The sequence below is a fragment of the Phalangium opilio genome, unplaced genomic scaffold (genome assembly GCF_054372755.1).
Source record: "Phalangium opilio isolate 3A_F unplaced genomic scaffold, DU_Popi_V2 ptg000032l_1, whole genome shotgun sequence".
Lineage (NCBI taxonomy): Eukaryota > Metazoa > Arthropoda > Arachnida > Opiliones > Phalangiidae > Phalangium > Phalangium opilio.
The window spans coordinates 7267180-7280735 of record NW_028324159.1 but is presented as its reverse complement, the minus strand read 5'-3'; the positions used below and the strand labels follow the sequence as shown (position 1 = coordinate 7280735).

At 45.1% G+C, this 13556-nt stretch overlaps 23 non-coding genes across 23 annotated transcripts; all 23 read left to right on the top strand.

Moving 5' to 3' along the window:
* The first annotated feature begins 327 nt into the window (after positions 1–327).
* TRNAI-GAU (transfer RNA isoleucine (anticodon GAU)) lies at positions 328–400 on the top strand. The gene has a single exon. It is a non-coding gene; the product is annotated as a tRNA-Ile (tRNA).
* A 1984-nt stretch (positions 401–2384) lies between these two features.
* TRNAI-GAU (transfer RNA isoleucine (anticodon GAU)) lies at positions 2385–2457 on the top strand. Its single transcript has one exon. It is a non-coding gene; the product is annotated as a tRNA-Ile (tRNA).
* A 515-nt stretch (positions 2458–2972) lies between these two features.
* Positions 2973–3045, top strand: TRNAI-GAU (transfer RNA isoleucine (anticodon GAU)). The gene has a single exon. It is a non-coding gene; the product is annotated as a tRNA-Ile (tRNA).
* A 1543-nt stretch (positions 3046–4588) lies between these two features.
* Positions 4589–4661, top strand: TRNAI-GAU (transfer RNA isoleucine (anticodon GAU)). Its single transcript has one exon. It is a non-coding gene; the product is annotated as a tRNA-Ile (tRNA).
* Positions 4662–4735: 74 nt separating this feature from the next.
* Positions 4736–4808, top strand: TRNAI-GAU (transfer RNA isoleucine (anticodon GAU)). Its single transcript has one exon. It is a non-coding gene; the product is annotated as a tRNA-Ile (tRNA).
* Positions 4809–4882: 74 nt separating this feature from the next.
* On the top strand, positions 4883–4955 carry TRNAI-GAU (transfer RNA isoleucine (anticodon GAU)). The gene has a single exon. It is a non-coding gene; the product is annotated as a tRNA-Ile (tRNA).
* Positions 4956–5470: 515 nt separating this feature from the next.
* Positions 5471–5543, top strand: TRNAI-GAU (transfer RNA isoleucine (anticodon GAU)). The gene has a single exon. It is a non-coding gene; the product is annotated as a tRNA-Ile (tRNA).
* Positions 5544–7380: 1837 nt separating this feature from the next.
* On the top strand, positions 7381–7453 carry TRNAI-GAU (transfer RNA isoleucine (anticodon GAU)). Its single transcript has one exon. It is a non-coding gene; the product is annotated as a tRNA-Ile (tRNA).
* A 74-nt stretch (positions 7454–7527) lies between these two features.
* Positions 7528–7600, top strand: TRNAI-GAU (transfer RNA isoleucine (anticodon GAU)). Its single transcript has one exon. It is a non-coding gene; the product is annotated as a tRNA-Ile (tRNA).
* Positions 7601–7821: 221 nt separating this feature from the next.
* Positions 7822–7894, top strand: TRNAI-GAU (transfer RNA isoleucine (anticodon GAU)). The gene has a single exon. It is a non-coding gene; the product is annotated as a tRNA-Ile (tRNA).
* Positions 7895–8393: 499 nt separating this feature from the next.
* Positions 8394–8465, top strand: TRNAI-GAU (transfer RNA isoleucine (anticodon GAU)). Its single transcript has one exon. It is a non-coding gene; the product is annotated as a tRNA-Ile (tRNA).
* Positions 8466–8539: 74 nt separating this feature from the next.
* Positions 8540–8612, top strand: TRNAI-GAU (transfer RNA isoleucine (anticodon GAU)). Its single transcript has one exon. It is a non-coding gene; the product is annotated as a tRNA-Ile (tRNA).
* A 219-nt stretch (positions 8613–8831) lies between these two features.
* TRNAI-GAU (transfer RNA isoleucine (anticodon GAU)) lies at positions 8832–8904 on the top strand. The gene has a single exon. It is a non-coding gene; the product is annotated as a tRNA-Ile (tRNA).
* A 1689-nt stretch (positions 8905–10593) lies between these two features.
* Positions 10594–10666, top strand: TRNAI-GAU (transfer RNA isoleucine (anticodon GAU)). Its single transcript has one exon. It is a non-coding gene; the product is annotated as a tRNA-Ile (tRNA).
* A 74-nt stretch (positions 10667–10740) lies between these two features.
* TRNAI-GAU (transfer RNA isoleucine (anticodon GAU)) lies at positions 10741–10813 on the top strand. The gene has a single exon. It is a non-coding gene; the product is annotated as a tRNA-Ile (tRNA).
* Positions 10814–11034: 221 nt separating this feature from the next.
* On the top strand, positions 11035–11107 carry TRNAI-GAU (transfer RNA isoleucine (anticodon GAU)). Its single transcript has one exon. It is a non-coding gene; the product is annotated as a tRNA-Ile (tRNA).
* Positions 11108–11475: 368 nt separating this feature from the next.
* Positions 11476–11547, top strand: TRNAI-GAU (transfer RNA isoleucine (anticodon GAU)). The gene has a single exon. It is a non-coding gene; the product is annotated as a tRNA-Ile (tRNA).
* A 74-nt stretch (positions 11548–11621) lies between these two features.
* TRNAI-GAU (transfer RNA isoleucine (anticodon GAU)) lies at positions 11622–11694 on the top strand. Its single transcript has one exon. It is a non-coding gene; the product is annotated as a tRNA-Ile (tRNA).
* A 219-nt stretch (positions 11695–11913) lies between these two features.
* On the top strand, positions 11914–11986 carry TRNAI-GAU (transfer RNA isoleucine (anticodon GAU)). The gene has a single exon. It is a non-coding gene; the product is annotated as a tRNA-Ile (tRNA).
* A 220-nt stretch (positions 11987–12206) lies between these two features.
* TRNAI-GAU (transfer RNA isoleucine (anticodon GAU)) lies at positions 12207–12279 on the top strand. Its single transcript has one exon. It is a non-coding gene; the product is annotated as a tRNA-Ile (tRNA).
* Positions 12280–12498: 219 nt separating this feature from the next.
* On the top strand, positions 12499–12571 carry TRNAI-GAU (transfer RNA isoleucine (anticodon GAU)). Its single transcript has one exon. It is a non-coding gene; the product is annotated as a tRNA-Ile (tRNA).
* A 219-nt stretch (positions 12572–12790) lies between these two features.
* On the top strand, positions 12791–12863 carry TRNAI-GAU (transfer RNA isoleucine (anticodon GAU)). Its single transcript has one exon. It is a non-coding gene; the product is annotated as a tRNA-Ile (tRNA).
* A 511-nt stretch (positions 12864–13374) lies between these two features.
* TRNAI-GAU (transfer RNA isoleucine (anticodon GAU)) lies at positions 13375–13447 on the top strand. The gene has a single exon. It is a non-coding gene; the product is annotated as a tRNA-Ile (tRNA).
* The last annotated feature ends 109 nt before the right edge of the window (positions 13448–13556 follow it).

Here is a 13556-nt window from a genome sequence, read left to right as displayed (position 1 = left end):
TTCCACAATACTTAACGATAATTCTTTGACTATGTTTCCGTGGCGCAATGGTTGGCGCGTTGGGCTGTTAACCGAAAGGTTGGTGGTTCGAGCCTACCCGGGAGCGTTGTTTTGAAGTCTTAGAAATAACGTAAAAAGGAAATATTTTTCCACAATACTTGAAGGTCATTCTTTGCGTAAGATTCCGTGGCGCAATGGCTAGCGCGTTCGGCTGGTAACCGAAAGGTTGGTGGTTCGAGGCCACACGGGAGCGTTGTTTTGAAGTCTTAGAAGTAACGTAAAAAGGAAATATTTTTCCACAATACTTGAAGGTCATTCTTTGCGTAAGATTCCGTGGCGCAAGGGTTAGCGCGTTCGGCTGATAACCGAAAGGTTGGTGGTTCGAACCCACCCGGGAGCGTTGTTTTGAAGTCTTAGAAGTAACGTAAAAAGGAAATATTTTTCCACAATACTTGACGATCATTCTTTGCCTAAGCTTCCGTGTCGCAATGGTTAGCGTGTTCGGCTGTTAACCGAAAGGTTGGTGGTTCGAGCCCACCCGGGAGCGTTGTTTTGAAGTCTTAGAAGTAACGTAAAAACGAAATATTTTTCCACAATACTTGACGATCATTCTTTGCCTAAGCTTCCGTGTCGCAATGGTTAGCGCGTTCGGCTGTTAACCGAAAGGTTGGTGGTTCGAGCCCACCCGGGTGCGTTGTTTTGAAGTTTTAGAAGTAACGTAAAAAGGAAATATTTTTCCACAATACTTGAAGATCACTCTTTGCCCAAGCTTCCGTTAAGCAATGGCTAGAGCGTTCGGCTGTTAACCGAAAGGATGGTGGTTCAGGCCAACCCGGGAGCGTTGTTTTGAAGTCTTAGAAGTAACGTAAAAAGGAAATATTTTTCCACAATACTTGACGATCATTCTTTGCCTAAGCTTCCGTGTCGCAATGGTTAGCGTGTTCGGCTGTTAACCGAAAGCTTGGTGGTTCGAGCCCACCCTTGTGCGTAGTTTTGAAGTCTTAGAAGTAACGTAAAAAGGAAATATTTTTCCACAATACTTGAAGATGACCCTTTGCCTAAGCTTCCGTGGCGCAATGGCTAGCGCGTTCGGCTGTTAACCGAAAGGTTGGTGGTTCGAGCCCACCCGGGAGCGTTGTTTTGAAGTCTTAGAAGTAACGTAAAAACGAAATATTTTTCCACAATACTTGACGATCATTCTTTGCCTAAGCTTCCGTGTCGCAATGGTTAGCGCGTTCGGCTGTTAACCGAAAGGTTGGTGGTTCGAGCCCACCCGGGTGCGTTGTTTTGAAGTTTTAGAAGTAACGTAAAAAGGAAATATTTTTCCACAATACTTGAAGATCACTCTTTGCCCAAGCTTCCGTTAAGCAATGGCTAGCGCGTTCGGCTGTTAACCGAAAGGATGGTGGTTCAGGCCAACCCGGGAGCGTTGTTTTGAAGTCTTAGAAGTAACGTAAAAAGGAAATATTTTTCCACAATACTTGACGATCATTCTTTGCCTAAGCTTCCGTGTCGCAATGGTTAGCGTGTTCGGCTGTTAACCGAAAGCTTGGTGGTTCGAGCCCACCCTTGTGCGTTGTTTTGAAGTCTTAGAAGTAACGTAAAAAGGAAATATTTTTCCACAATACTTGAAGATGACCCTTTGCCTAAGCTTCCGTGGCGCAATGGCTAGCGCGTTCGGCTGTTAACCGAAAGGTTGGTGGTTCGAGCCCACCCGGGAGCGTTGTTTTGAAGTTTTAGAAGTAACGTAAAAAGGAAATATTTTTCCACAATACTTGATGATCATACTTTGCCTAAGCTTCCGTGGCGAAATGGTTAGCGTGTTCGGCTGTTAACCGAAAGGATGGTGGTTCAGGCCAACCCGGGAGCGTTGTTTTGAAGTTATAAAAGTAACGTTAAAAGGAAATATTTTTCCACAGTACTTGAACACCATTCTTTCTTAAGCTTCCGTGGCGCAATGGTTAGCGCGTTCGGCTGTTAACCGAAAGGTTGGTGGTTCGAGCCCACCCGGGAGCGTTGTTTTGAAGTGTTGGAAGTAACGTAAAAAGGAAATATTTTTCCACAATACTTGAAGGTCATTCTTTGCGTAAGATTCCGTGGCGCAAGGGTTAGCGCGTTCGGCTGTTAACCGAAAGGTTGGTGGTTCGAGCCCACCCATGTGCGTTGTTTTGAAGTCTTAGAAGTAACGTAAAAAGGAAATATTTTTCCACAATACTTGACGATAATTCTGTGCCTATGTTTCCGTGGCGCAATGATTAGCGCGTTCGGCTGTTAACCGAAAGGTTGGTGGTTCGAGCCCACCCGGGAGCGTTGTTTTGAAGTCTTAGAAATAACGTAAAAAGGAAATATTTTTCCACAATACTTGACGATAATTCTTTGCGTAAGATTCCGTGGCGCAAGGGTTAGCGCGTTCGGCTGATAACCGAAAAGTTGGTGGTTCGAACCCACCCGGGAGCGTTGTTTTGAAGTCTTAGAAGTAACGTAAAAAGGAAATATTTTTCCACAATACTTGACGATCATTCTTTGCCTAAGCTTCCGTGTCGCAATGGTTAGCGCGTTCGGCTGTTAACCGAAAGGTTGGTGGTTCGAGCCCACCCGGGTGCGCTGTTTTGAAGTCTTAGAAGTAACGTAAAAAGGAAAAATTTTTCCACAATACTTAACGATAATTCTTTGACTATGTTTCCGTGGCGCAATGGTTGGCGCGTTGGGCTGTTAACCGAAAGGTTGGTGGTTCGAGCCCACCCGGGAGCGTTGTTTTGAAGTCTTAGAAATAACGTAAAAAGGAAATATTTTTCCACAATACTTGAAGGTCATTCTTTGCGTAAGATTCCGTGGCGCAATGGTTAGCGCGTTCGGCTGGTAACGGAAAGGTTGGTGGTTCGAGGCCACACGGGAGCGTTGTTTTGAAGTCTTAGAAGTAACGTAAAAAGGAAATATTTTTCCACAATACTTGAAGGTCATTCTTTGCGTAAGATTCCGTGGCGCAAGGGTTAGCGCGTTCGGCTGATAACCGAAAGGTTGGTGGTTCGAACCCACCCGGGAGCGTTGTTTTGAAGTCTTAGAAGTAACGTAAAAAGGAAATATTTTTCCACAATACTTGAAGATTACCCTTTGCCTAAGCTTCCGTGGCGCAATGGCTAGCGCGTTCGGCTGTTAACCGAAAGGTTGGTGGTTCGAGCCCACCCGGGAGCGTTGTTTTGAAGTCTTAGAAGTAACGTAAAAACGAAATATTTTTCCACAATACTTGACGATCATTCTTTGCCTAAGCTTCCGTGTCGCAATGGTTAGCGCGTTCGGCTGTTAACCGAAAGGTTGGTGGTTCGAGCCCACCCGGGTGCGTTGTTTTGAAGTTTTAGAATCAACGTAAAAAGGAAATATTTTTCCACAATACTTGAAGATCACTCTTTGCCCAAGCTTCCGTTAAGCAATGGCTAGCGCGTTCGGCTGTTAACCGAAAGGATGGTGGTTCAGGCCAACCCGGGAGCGTTGTTTTGAAGTCTTAGAAGTAACGTAAAAAGGAAATATTTTTCCACAATACTTGACGATCATTCTTTGCCTAAGCTTCCGTGTCGCAATGGTTAGCGTGTTCGGCTGTTAACCGAAAGCTTGGTGGTTCGAGCCCACCCTTGTGCGTTGTTTTGAAGTCTTAGAAGTAACGTAAAAAGGAAATATTTTTCCACAATACTTGAAGATGACCCTTTGCCTAAGCTTCCGTGGCGCAATGGCTAGCGCGTTCGGCTGTTAACCGAAAGGTTGGTGGTTCGAGCCCACCCGGGAGCGTTGTTTTGAAGTTTTAGAAGTAACGTAAAAAGGAAATATTTTTCCACAATACTTGATGATCATACTTTGCCTAAGCTTCCGTGGCGAAATGGTTAGCGTGTTCGGCTGTTAACCGAAAGGATGGTGGTTCAGGCCAACCCGGGAGCGTTGTTTTGAAGTTATAAAAGTAACGTTAAAAGGAAATATTTTTCCACAGTACTTGAACACCATTCTTTCTTAAGCTTCCGTGGCGCAATGGTTAGCGCGTTCGGCTGTTAACCGAAAGGTTGGTGGTTCGAGCCCACCCGGGAGCGTTGTTTTGAAGTGTTGGAAGTAACGTAAAAAGGAAATATTTTTCCACAATACTTGAAGGTCATTCTTTGCGTAAGATTCCGTGGCGCAAGGGTTAGCGCGTTCGGCTGTTAACCGAAAGGTTGGTGGTTCGAGCCCACCCATGTGCGTTGTTTTGAAGTCTTAGAAGTAACGTAAAAAGGAAATATTTTTCCACAATACTTGACGATAATTCTGTGCCTATGTTTCCGTGGCGCAATGATTAGCGCGTTCGGCTGTTAACCGAAAGGTTGGTGGTTCGAGCCCACCCGGGAGCGTTGTTTTGAAGTCTTAGAAATAACGTAAAAAGGAAATATTTTTCCACAATACTTGAAGGTCATTCTTTGCGTAAGATTCCGTGGCGCAATGGCTAGCGCGTTCGGCTGGTAACCGAAAGGTTGGTGGTTCGAGGCCACACGGGAGCGTTGTTTTGAAGTCTTAGAAGTAACGTAAAAAGGAAATATTTTTCCACAATACTTGAAGGTCATTCTTTGCGTAAGATTCCGTGGCGCAAGGGTTAGCGCGTTCGGCTGATAACCGAAAGGTTGGTGGTTCGAACCCACCCGGGAGCGTTGTTTTGAAGTCTTAGAAGTAACGTAAAAAGGAAATATTTTTCCACAATACTTGACGATCATTCTTTGCCTATGTTTCCGTGGCGCAATGGTTAGCGCGTTCGGCTGATAACCGAAAGGTTGGTGGTTCGAGATCACCCGGGAGCGTTGTTTTGAAGTCTTAGAAGTAACGTAAAAACGAAATATTTTTCCACAATACTTGACGATAATTCTTTGCGTAAGATTCCGTGGCGCAAGGGTTAGCGCGTTCGGCTGATAACCGAAAAGTTGGTGGTTCGAACCCACCCGGGAGCGTTGTTTTGAAGTCTTAGAAGTAACGTAAAAAGGAAATATTTTTCCACAATACTTGACGATCATTCTTTGCCTAAGCTTCCGTGTCGCAATGGTTAGCGCGTTCGGCTGTTAACCGAAAGGTTGGTGGTTCGAGCCCACCCGGGTGCGCTGTTTTGAAGTCTTAGAAGTAACGTAAAAAGGAAAAATTTTTCCACAATACTTAACGATAATTCTTTGACTATGTTTCCGTGGCGCAATGGTTGGCGCGTTGGGCTGTTAACCGAAAGGTTGGTGGTTCGAGCCCACCCGGGAGCGTTGTTTTGAAGTCTTAGAAATAACGTAAAAAGGAAATATTTTTCCACAATACTTGAAGGTCATTCTTTGCGTAAGATTCCGTGGCGCAATGGCTAGCGCGTTCGGCTGGTAACGGAAAGGTTGGTGGTTCGAGGCCACACGGGAGCGTTGTTTTGAAGTCTTAGAAGTAACGTAAAAAGGAAATATTTTTCCACAATACTTGAAGGTCATTCTTTGCGTAAGATTCCGTGGCGCAAGGGTTAGCGCGTTCGGCTGATAACCGAAAGGTTGGTGGTTCGAACCCACCCGGGAGCGTTGTTTTGAAGTCTTAGAAGTAACGTAAAAAGGAAATATTTTTCCACAATACTTGACGATCATTCTTTGCCTAAGCTTCCGTGTCGCAATGGTTAGCGTGTTCGGCTGTTAACCGAAAGGTTGGTGGTTCGAGCCCACCCGGGAGCGTTGTTTTGAAGTCTTAGAAGTAACGTAAAAACGAAATATTTTTCCACAATACTTGACGATCATTCTTTGCCTAAGCTTCCGTGTCGCAATGGTTAGCGCGTTCGGCTGTTAACCGAAAGGTTGGTGGTTCGAGCCCACCCGGGTGCGTTGTTTTGAAGTTTTAGAAGTAACGTAAAAAGGAAATATTTTTCCACAATACTTGAAGATCACTCTTTGCCCAAGCTTCCGTTAAGCAATGGCTAGCGCGTTCGGCTGTTAACCGAAAGGATGGTGGTTCAGGCCAACCCGGGAGCGTTGTTTTGAAGTCTTAGAAGTAACGTAAAAAGGAAATATTTTTCCACAATACTTGACGATCATTCTTTGCCAAAGCTTCCGTGTCGCAATGGTTAGCGTGTTCGGCTGTTAACCGAAAGCTTGGTGGTTCGAGCCCACCCTTGTGCGTTGTTTTGAAGTCTTAGAAGTAACGTAAAAAGGAAATATTTTTCCACAATACTTGAAGATGACCCTTTGCCTAAGCTTCCGTGGCGCAATGGCTAGCGCGTTCGGCTGTTAACCGAAAGGTTGGTGGTTCGAGCCCACCCGGGAGCGTTGTTTTGAAGTCTTAGAAGTAACGTAAAAACGAAATATTTTTCCACAATACTTGACGATCATTCTTTGCCTAAGCTTCCGTGTCGCAATGGTTAGCGCGTTCGGCTGTTAACCGAAAGGTTGGTGGTTCGAGCCCACCCGGGTGCGTTGTTTTGAAGTTTTAGAAGTAAGGTAAAAAGGAAATATTTTTCCACAATACTTGAAGATCACTCTTTGCCCAAGCTTCCGTTGCGCAATGGCTAGCGCGTTCGGCTGTTAACCGAAAGGATGGTGGTTCAGGCCAACCCGGGAGCGTTGTTTTGAAGTCTTAGAAGTAACGTAAAAAGGAAATATTTTTCCACAATACTTGACGATCATTCTTTGCCTAAGCTTCCGTGTCGCAATGGTTAGCGTGTTCGGCTGTTAACCGAAAGCTTGGTGGTTCGAGCCCACCCTTGTGCGTTGTTTTGAAGTCTTAGAAGTAACGTAAAAAGGAAATATTTTTCCACAATACTTGAAGATGACCCTTTGCCTAAGCTTCCGTGGCGCAATGGCTAGCGCGTTCGGCTGTTAACCGAAAGGTTGGTGGTTCGAGCCCACCCGGGAGCGTTGTTTTGAAGTTTTAGAAGTAACGTAAAAAGGAAATATTTTTCCACAATACTTGATGATCATACTTTGCCTAAGCTTCCGTGGCGCAATCGTTAGCGTGTTCGGCTGTTAACCGAAAGGATGGTGGTTCAGGCCAACCCGGGAGCGTTGTTTTGAAGTCTTAAAAGTAACGTTAAAAGGAAATATTTTTCCACAGTACTTGAACACCATTCTTTCTTAAGCTTCCGTGGCGCAATGGTTAGCGCGTTCGGCTGTTAACCGAAAGGTTGGTGGTTCGGGCCCACCCGGGAGCGTTGTTTTGAAGTCTTGGAAGTAACGTAAAAAGGAAATATTTTTCCACAATACTTGAAGGTCATTCTTTGCGTAAGATTCCGTGGCGCAAGGGTTAGCGCGTTCGGCGGATAACTGAAAGGTTGGTGGTTCGAACCCACCCGAGAGCGTTGTTTTGAAGTCTTAGAAGTAACGTAAAAAGGAAATATTTTTCCACAATACTTGACGATCATTCTTTGCCTATGTTTCCGTGGCGCAATGGTTAGCGCGTTCGGCTGATAACCGAAAGGTTGGTGGTTCGAGCCCACCCGGGAGCGTTGTTTTGAAGTCTTAGAAGTAACGTAAAAACGAAATATTTTTCCACAATACTTGACGATAATTCTTTGCGTAAGATTCCGTGGCGCAAGGGTTAGCGCGTTCGGCTGATAACCGAAAGGTTGGTGGTTCGAACCCACCCGGGAGCGTTGTTTTGAAGTCTTAGAAGTAACGTAAAAAGGAAATATTTTTCCACAATACTTGATGATCATTCTTTGCCTAAGCTTCCGTGTCGCAATGGTTAGCGTGTTCGGCTGTTAACCGAAAGCTTGGTGGTTCGAGCCCACCCATGTGCGTTGTTTTGAAGTCTTAGAAGTAACGTAAAAAGGAAATATTTTTCCACAATACTTGAAGATCATTGTTTGCCCAAGCTTCCGTGGCGCGGTGGTTAGCGCGTTCGGCTGATAACCGTAAGGTTGGTGGTTCGAGCCCACCCGGGAGCGTTGTTTTGAAGTCTTAGAAGTAACGTAAAAAGGAAATATTTTTCCACAATACTTGAAGATCACTCGTTGCGCAATGGCTAGCGCGTTCGGCTGTTAACCGAAAGGTTGGTGGTTCGAGCCCACCCGGGAGCGTTGTTTTGAAGTTTTAGAAGTAACGTAAAAAGGAAATATTTTTCCACAATACTTGATGATCATACTTTGCCTAAGCTTCCGTGGCGCAATGGTTAGCGTGTTCGGCTGTTAACCGAAAGGATGGTGGTTCAGGCCAACCCGGGAGCGTTGTTTTGAAGTCTTGGAAGTAACGTTAAAAGGAAATATTTTTCCACAATACTTGAACACCATTCTTTCTTAAGCTTCCGTGGCGCAATGGTTAGCGCGTTCGGCTGTTAACCGAAAGGTTGGTGGTTCGAGCCCACCCGGGAGCGTTGTTTTGAAGTCTTGGAAGTAACGTAAAAAGGAAATATTTTTCCACAATACTTGAAGGTCATTCTTTGCGTAAGATTCCGTGGCGCAGGGTTAGCGCGTTCGGCTGATAACCGAAAGGTTGGTGGTTCGAACCCACCCGGGAGCGTTGTTTTGAAGTCTTAGAAGTAACGTAAAAAGGAAATATTTTTCCACAATAATTGAAGATGATCTTTTGACTAAGCTTCCGTGGCGCGGTGGTTAGCGCGTTCGGCTGATAACCGAAAGGTTGGTGGTTCGAGCCCAACCGGGAGCGTTGTTTTGAAGTCTTAGAAGTAACGTAAAAAGAAATATTTTTCCACAATACTTGAAGATGATCCTTTGCCTAAGCTTCCGTGGCGCAATTTCTAGCGCGTTCGGCTGTTAACCGAAAGGTTGGTGGTTCGAGCCCACCCATGTGCGTTGTTTTGAAGTCTTAGAAGTAACGTAAAAGGAAATATTTTTCCACAATACTTGACGATAATTCTTTGCCTATGTTTCCATGGCGCAATGGTTAGCGCGTTCGGCTGATAACCGAAGGGTTGGTGGTTCGAGCCCACCCGGGAGCGTTGTTTTGAAGTCTTAGAAGTAAAGTAAAAAGGAAATATTTTTCCACAATACTTGAAGACAATTCTTTCTTAAGCTTCCGTGGCGCAATGGTTAGCGCGTTCGGCTGTTAACCGAAAGGTTGGTGGTTCGAGACCACCCGGGTGCGTTGTTTTGAAGTTTTAGAAGTAACGTAAAAAGGAAATATTTTTCCACAATACTTGAAGATCACTCTTTGCCCAAGCTTCCGTTAAGCAATGGCTAGCGCGTTCGGCTGTTAACCGAAAGGATGGTGGTTCAGGCCAACCCGGGAGCGTTGTTTTGAAGTCTTAGAAGTAACGTAAAAAGGAAATATTTTTCCACAATACTTGACGATCATTCTTTGCCTAAGCTTCCGTGTCGCAATGGTTAGCGTGTTCGGCTGTTAACCGAAAGCTTGGTGGTTCGAGCCCACCCTTGTGCGTTGTTTTGAAGTCTTAGAAGTAACGTAAAAAGGAAATATTTTTCCACAATACTTGAAGATGACCCTTTGCCTAAGCTTCCGTGGCGCAATGGCTAGCGCGTTCGGCTGTTAACCGAAAGGTTGGTGGTTCGAGCCCACCCGGGAGCGTTGTTTTGAAGTCTTAGAAGTAACGTAAAAACGAAATATTTTTCCACAATACTTGACGATCATTCTTTGCCTAAGCTTCCGTGTCGCAATGGTTAGCGCGTTCGGCTGTTAACCGAAAGGTTGGTGGTTCGAGCCCACCCGGGTGCGTTGTTTTGAAGTTTTAGAAGTAACGTAAAAAGGAAATATTTTTCCACAATACTTGAAGATCACTCTTTGCCCAAGCTTCCGTTGCGCAATGGCTAGCGCGTTCGGCTGTTAACCGAAAGGATGGTGGTTCAGGCCAACCCGGGAGCGTTGTTTTGAAGTCTTAGAAGTAACGTAAAAAGGAAATATTTTTCCACAATACTTGACGATCATTCTTTGCCTAAGCTTCCGTGTCGCAATGGTTAGCGTGTTCGGCTGTTAACCGAAAGCTTGGTGGTTCGAGCCCACCCTTGTGCGTTGTTTTGAAGTCTTAGAAGTAACGTAAAAAGGAAATATTTTTCCACAATACTTGAAGATGACCCTTTGCCTAAGCTTCCGTGGCGCAATGGCTAGCGCGTTCGGCTGTTAACCGAAAGGTTGGTGGTTCGAGCCCACCCGGGAGCGTTGTTTTGAAGTTTTAGAAGTAACGTAAAAAGGAAATATTTTTCCACAATACTTGATGATCATACTTTGCCTAAGCTTCCGTGGCGCAATCGTTAGCGTGTTCGGCTGTTAACCGAAAGGATGGTGGTTCAGGCCAACCCGGGAGCGTTGTTTTGAAGTCTTAAAAGTAACGTTAAAAGGAAATATTTTTCCACAGTACTTGAACACCATTCTTTCTTAAGCTTCCGTGGCGCAATGGTTAGCGCGTTCGGCTGTTAACCGAAAGGTTGGTGGTTCGGGCCCACCCGGGAGCGTTGTTTTGAAGTCTTGGAAGTAACGTAAAAAGGAAATATTTTTCCACAATACTTGAAGGTCATTCTTTGCGTAAGATTCCGTGGCGCAAGGGTTAGCGCGTTCGGCGGATAACTGAAAGGTTGGTGGTTCGAACCCACCCGAGAGCGTTGTTTTGAAGTCTTAGAAGTAACGTAAAAAGGAAATATTTTTCCACAATACTTGACGATCATTCTTTGCCTATGTTTCCGTGGCGCAATGGTTAGCGCGTTCGGCTGATAACCGAAAGGTTGGTGGTTCGAGCCCACCCGGGAGCGTTGTTTTGAAGTCTTAGAAGTAACGTAAAAACGAAATATTTTTCCACAATACTTGACGATAATTCTTTGCGTAAGATTCCGTGGCGCAAGGGTTAGCGCGTTCGGCTGATAACCGAAAGGTTGGTGGTTCGAACCCACCCGGGAGCGTTGTTTTGAAGTCTTAGAAGTAACGTAAAAAGGAAATATTTTTCCACAATACTTGATGATCATTCTTTGCCTAAGCTTCCGTGTCGCAATGGTTAGCGTGTTCGGCTGTTAACCGAAAGCTTGGTGGTTCGAGCCCACCCATGTGCGTTGTTTTGAAGTCTTAGAAGTAACGTAAAAAGGAAATATTTTTCCACAATACTTGAAGATCATTGTTTGCCCAAGCTTCCGTGGCGCGGTGGTTAGCGCGTTCGGCTGATAACCGTAAGGTTGGTGGTTCGAGCCCACCCGGGAGCGTTGTTTTGAAGTCTTAGAAGTAACGTAAAAAGGAAATATTTTTCCACAATACTTGAAGATCACTCTTTGCCCAAGCTTCCGTTGCGCAATGGCTAGCGCGTTCGGCTGTTAACCGAAAGGTTGGTGGTTCGAGCCCACCCGGGAGCGTTGTTTTGAAGTTTTAGAAGTAACGTAAAAAGGAAATATTTTTCCACAATACTTGATGATCATACTTTGCCTAAGCTTCCGTGGCGCAATGGTTAGCGTGTTCGGCTGTTAACCGAAAGGTTGGTGGTTCGAGCCCACCCGGGAGCGTTGTTTTGAAGTCTTGGAAGTAACGTAAAAAGGAAATATTTTTCCACAATACTTGAAGGTCATTCTTTGCGTAAGATTCCGTGGCGCAGGGTTAGCGCGTTCGGCTGATAACCGAAAGGTTGGTGGTTCGAACCCACCCGGGAGCGTTGTTTTGAAGTCTTAGAAGTAACGTAAAAAGGAAATATTTTTCCACAATAATTGAAGATGATCTTTTGACTAAGCTTCCGTGGCGCGGTGGTTAGCGCGTTCGGCTGATAACCGAAAGGTTGGTGGTTCGAGCCCAACCGGGAGCGTTGTTTTGAAGTCTTAGAAGTAACGTAAAAAGAAATATTTTTCCACAATACTTGAAGATGATCCTTTGCCTAAGCTTCCGTGGCGCAATGGCTAGCGCGTTCGGCTGTTAACCGAAAGGTTGGTGGTTCGAGCCCACCCATGTGCGTTGTTTTGAAGTCTTAGAAGTAACGTAAAAGGAAATATTTTTCCACAATACTTGACGATAATTCTTTGCCTATGTTTCCATGGCGCAATGGTTAGCGCGTTCGGCTGATAACCGAAGGGTTGGTGGTTCGAGCCCACCCGGGAGCGTTGTTTTGAAGTCTTAGAAGTAAAGTAAAAAGGAAATATTTTTCCACAATACTTGAAGACAATTCTTTCTTAAGCTTCCGTGGCGCAATGGTTAGCGCGTTCGGCTGTTAACCGAAAGGTTGGTGGTTCGAGACCACACGGGAGCGTTGTTTTGAAGTCTTGGAAGTAACGTAAAAAGGAAATATTTTTCCACAATACTTGACGATCGTTCTTTGTCTAAGCTTCCGTGGCGCAATGGCTAGCGCGTTCGGCTGATAACCGAAGGGTTGGTGGTTCGAGCCCACCCGGGAGCGTTGTTTTGAAGTCTTAAAAGTAAAGTTAAAAGGAAATATTTTTCCACAATACTTGAAGACCATTCTTTCTTAAGCTTCCGTGGCGCAATGGTTAGCGCGTTCGGCTGTTAACCGAAAGGTTGGTGGTTCGAGACACACGGGAGCGTTGTTTTGAAGTCTTGGAAGTAACGTAAAAAGGAAATATTTTTCCACAATACTTGACGATCGTTCTTTGTCTAAGCTTCCGTGGCGCAATGGCTAGCGCGTTCGGCTGATAACCGAAAGGTTGGTGGTTCGAGCCCACCCGGGAGCGTTGTTTTGAAGTTTTAAAAGTAACGTTAAAAGGAAATATTTTCCCACAATACTTGAAGACCATTCTTTCTTAAGCTTCCGTGGCGCAATGGTTAGCGCATTCGGCTGTTAACCGAAAGGATGGTGGTTCAGGCCAACCCGGGAGCGTTGTTTTGAAGTTTTAAAAGTAACGTTAAAAGGAAATATTTTTCCACAATACTTGAAGACCATTCTTTCTTAAGATTCCGTGGCGCAAGGGTTAGCGCGTTCGGCTGATAACCGAAAGGTTGATGGTTCGAGCCCACCCGGGAGCATTGTTTTGAAGTCTTGGAAGTAACGTAAAAATGAAATATTTTTCCACAATACTTGACGATAATTCTGCCTAAGCTTCCGTGGCGCGGTGGTTAGCGCGTTCGGCTGATAACCGAAAGGTTGGTTGTTCCTGCCCAACCGGGAGCGTTGTTTTGAAGTCTTAGAAGTAACGTAAAAAGGAAATATTTTTCCACAATACTTGACGATCATTCTTTGTCTAAGCTTCCGTGGCGCAATGGCTAGCGCGTTCGGCTGTTAACCGAAAGGTTGGTGGTTCGAGCCCAACCGGGAGCGTTGTTTTGTAGTCTTAGAAGTAACGTAAAAAGGAATATTTTTCCACAATACTTGAAGATGATCCTTTGCCTAAGCTTCCCTGGCGCAATGGCTAGCGCGTTCGGCTGTTAACCGAAAGGTTGGGGGTTCGAGCCCACCCATGTGCGTTGTTTTGAAGTCTTAGAAGTAACGTAAAAGGAAATATTTTTCCACAATACTTGACGATTATTCTTTGCCTATGTTTCCGTGGCGCAATCGTTAGCGCGTTCGGCTGATAACCGAAGGGTTGGTGGTTCGAGCCCACCCGTGAGCGTTATTTTGAAGTTTTAGAAAAAACGTAAAAAGGAAATATTCTTCCACAATACTTGCAGGACATTCTTTGCGTAAGATTCCTTGGCGCAAGGGTTAGCGCGTTCGGCTGT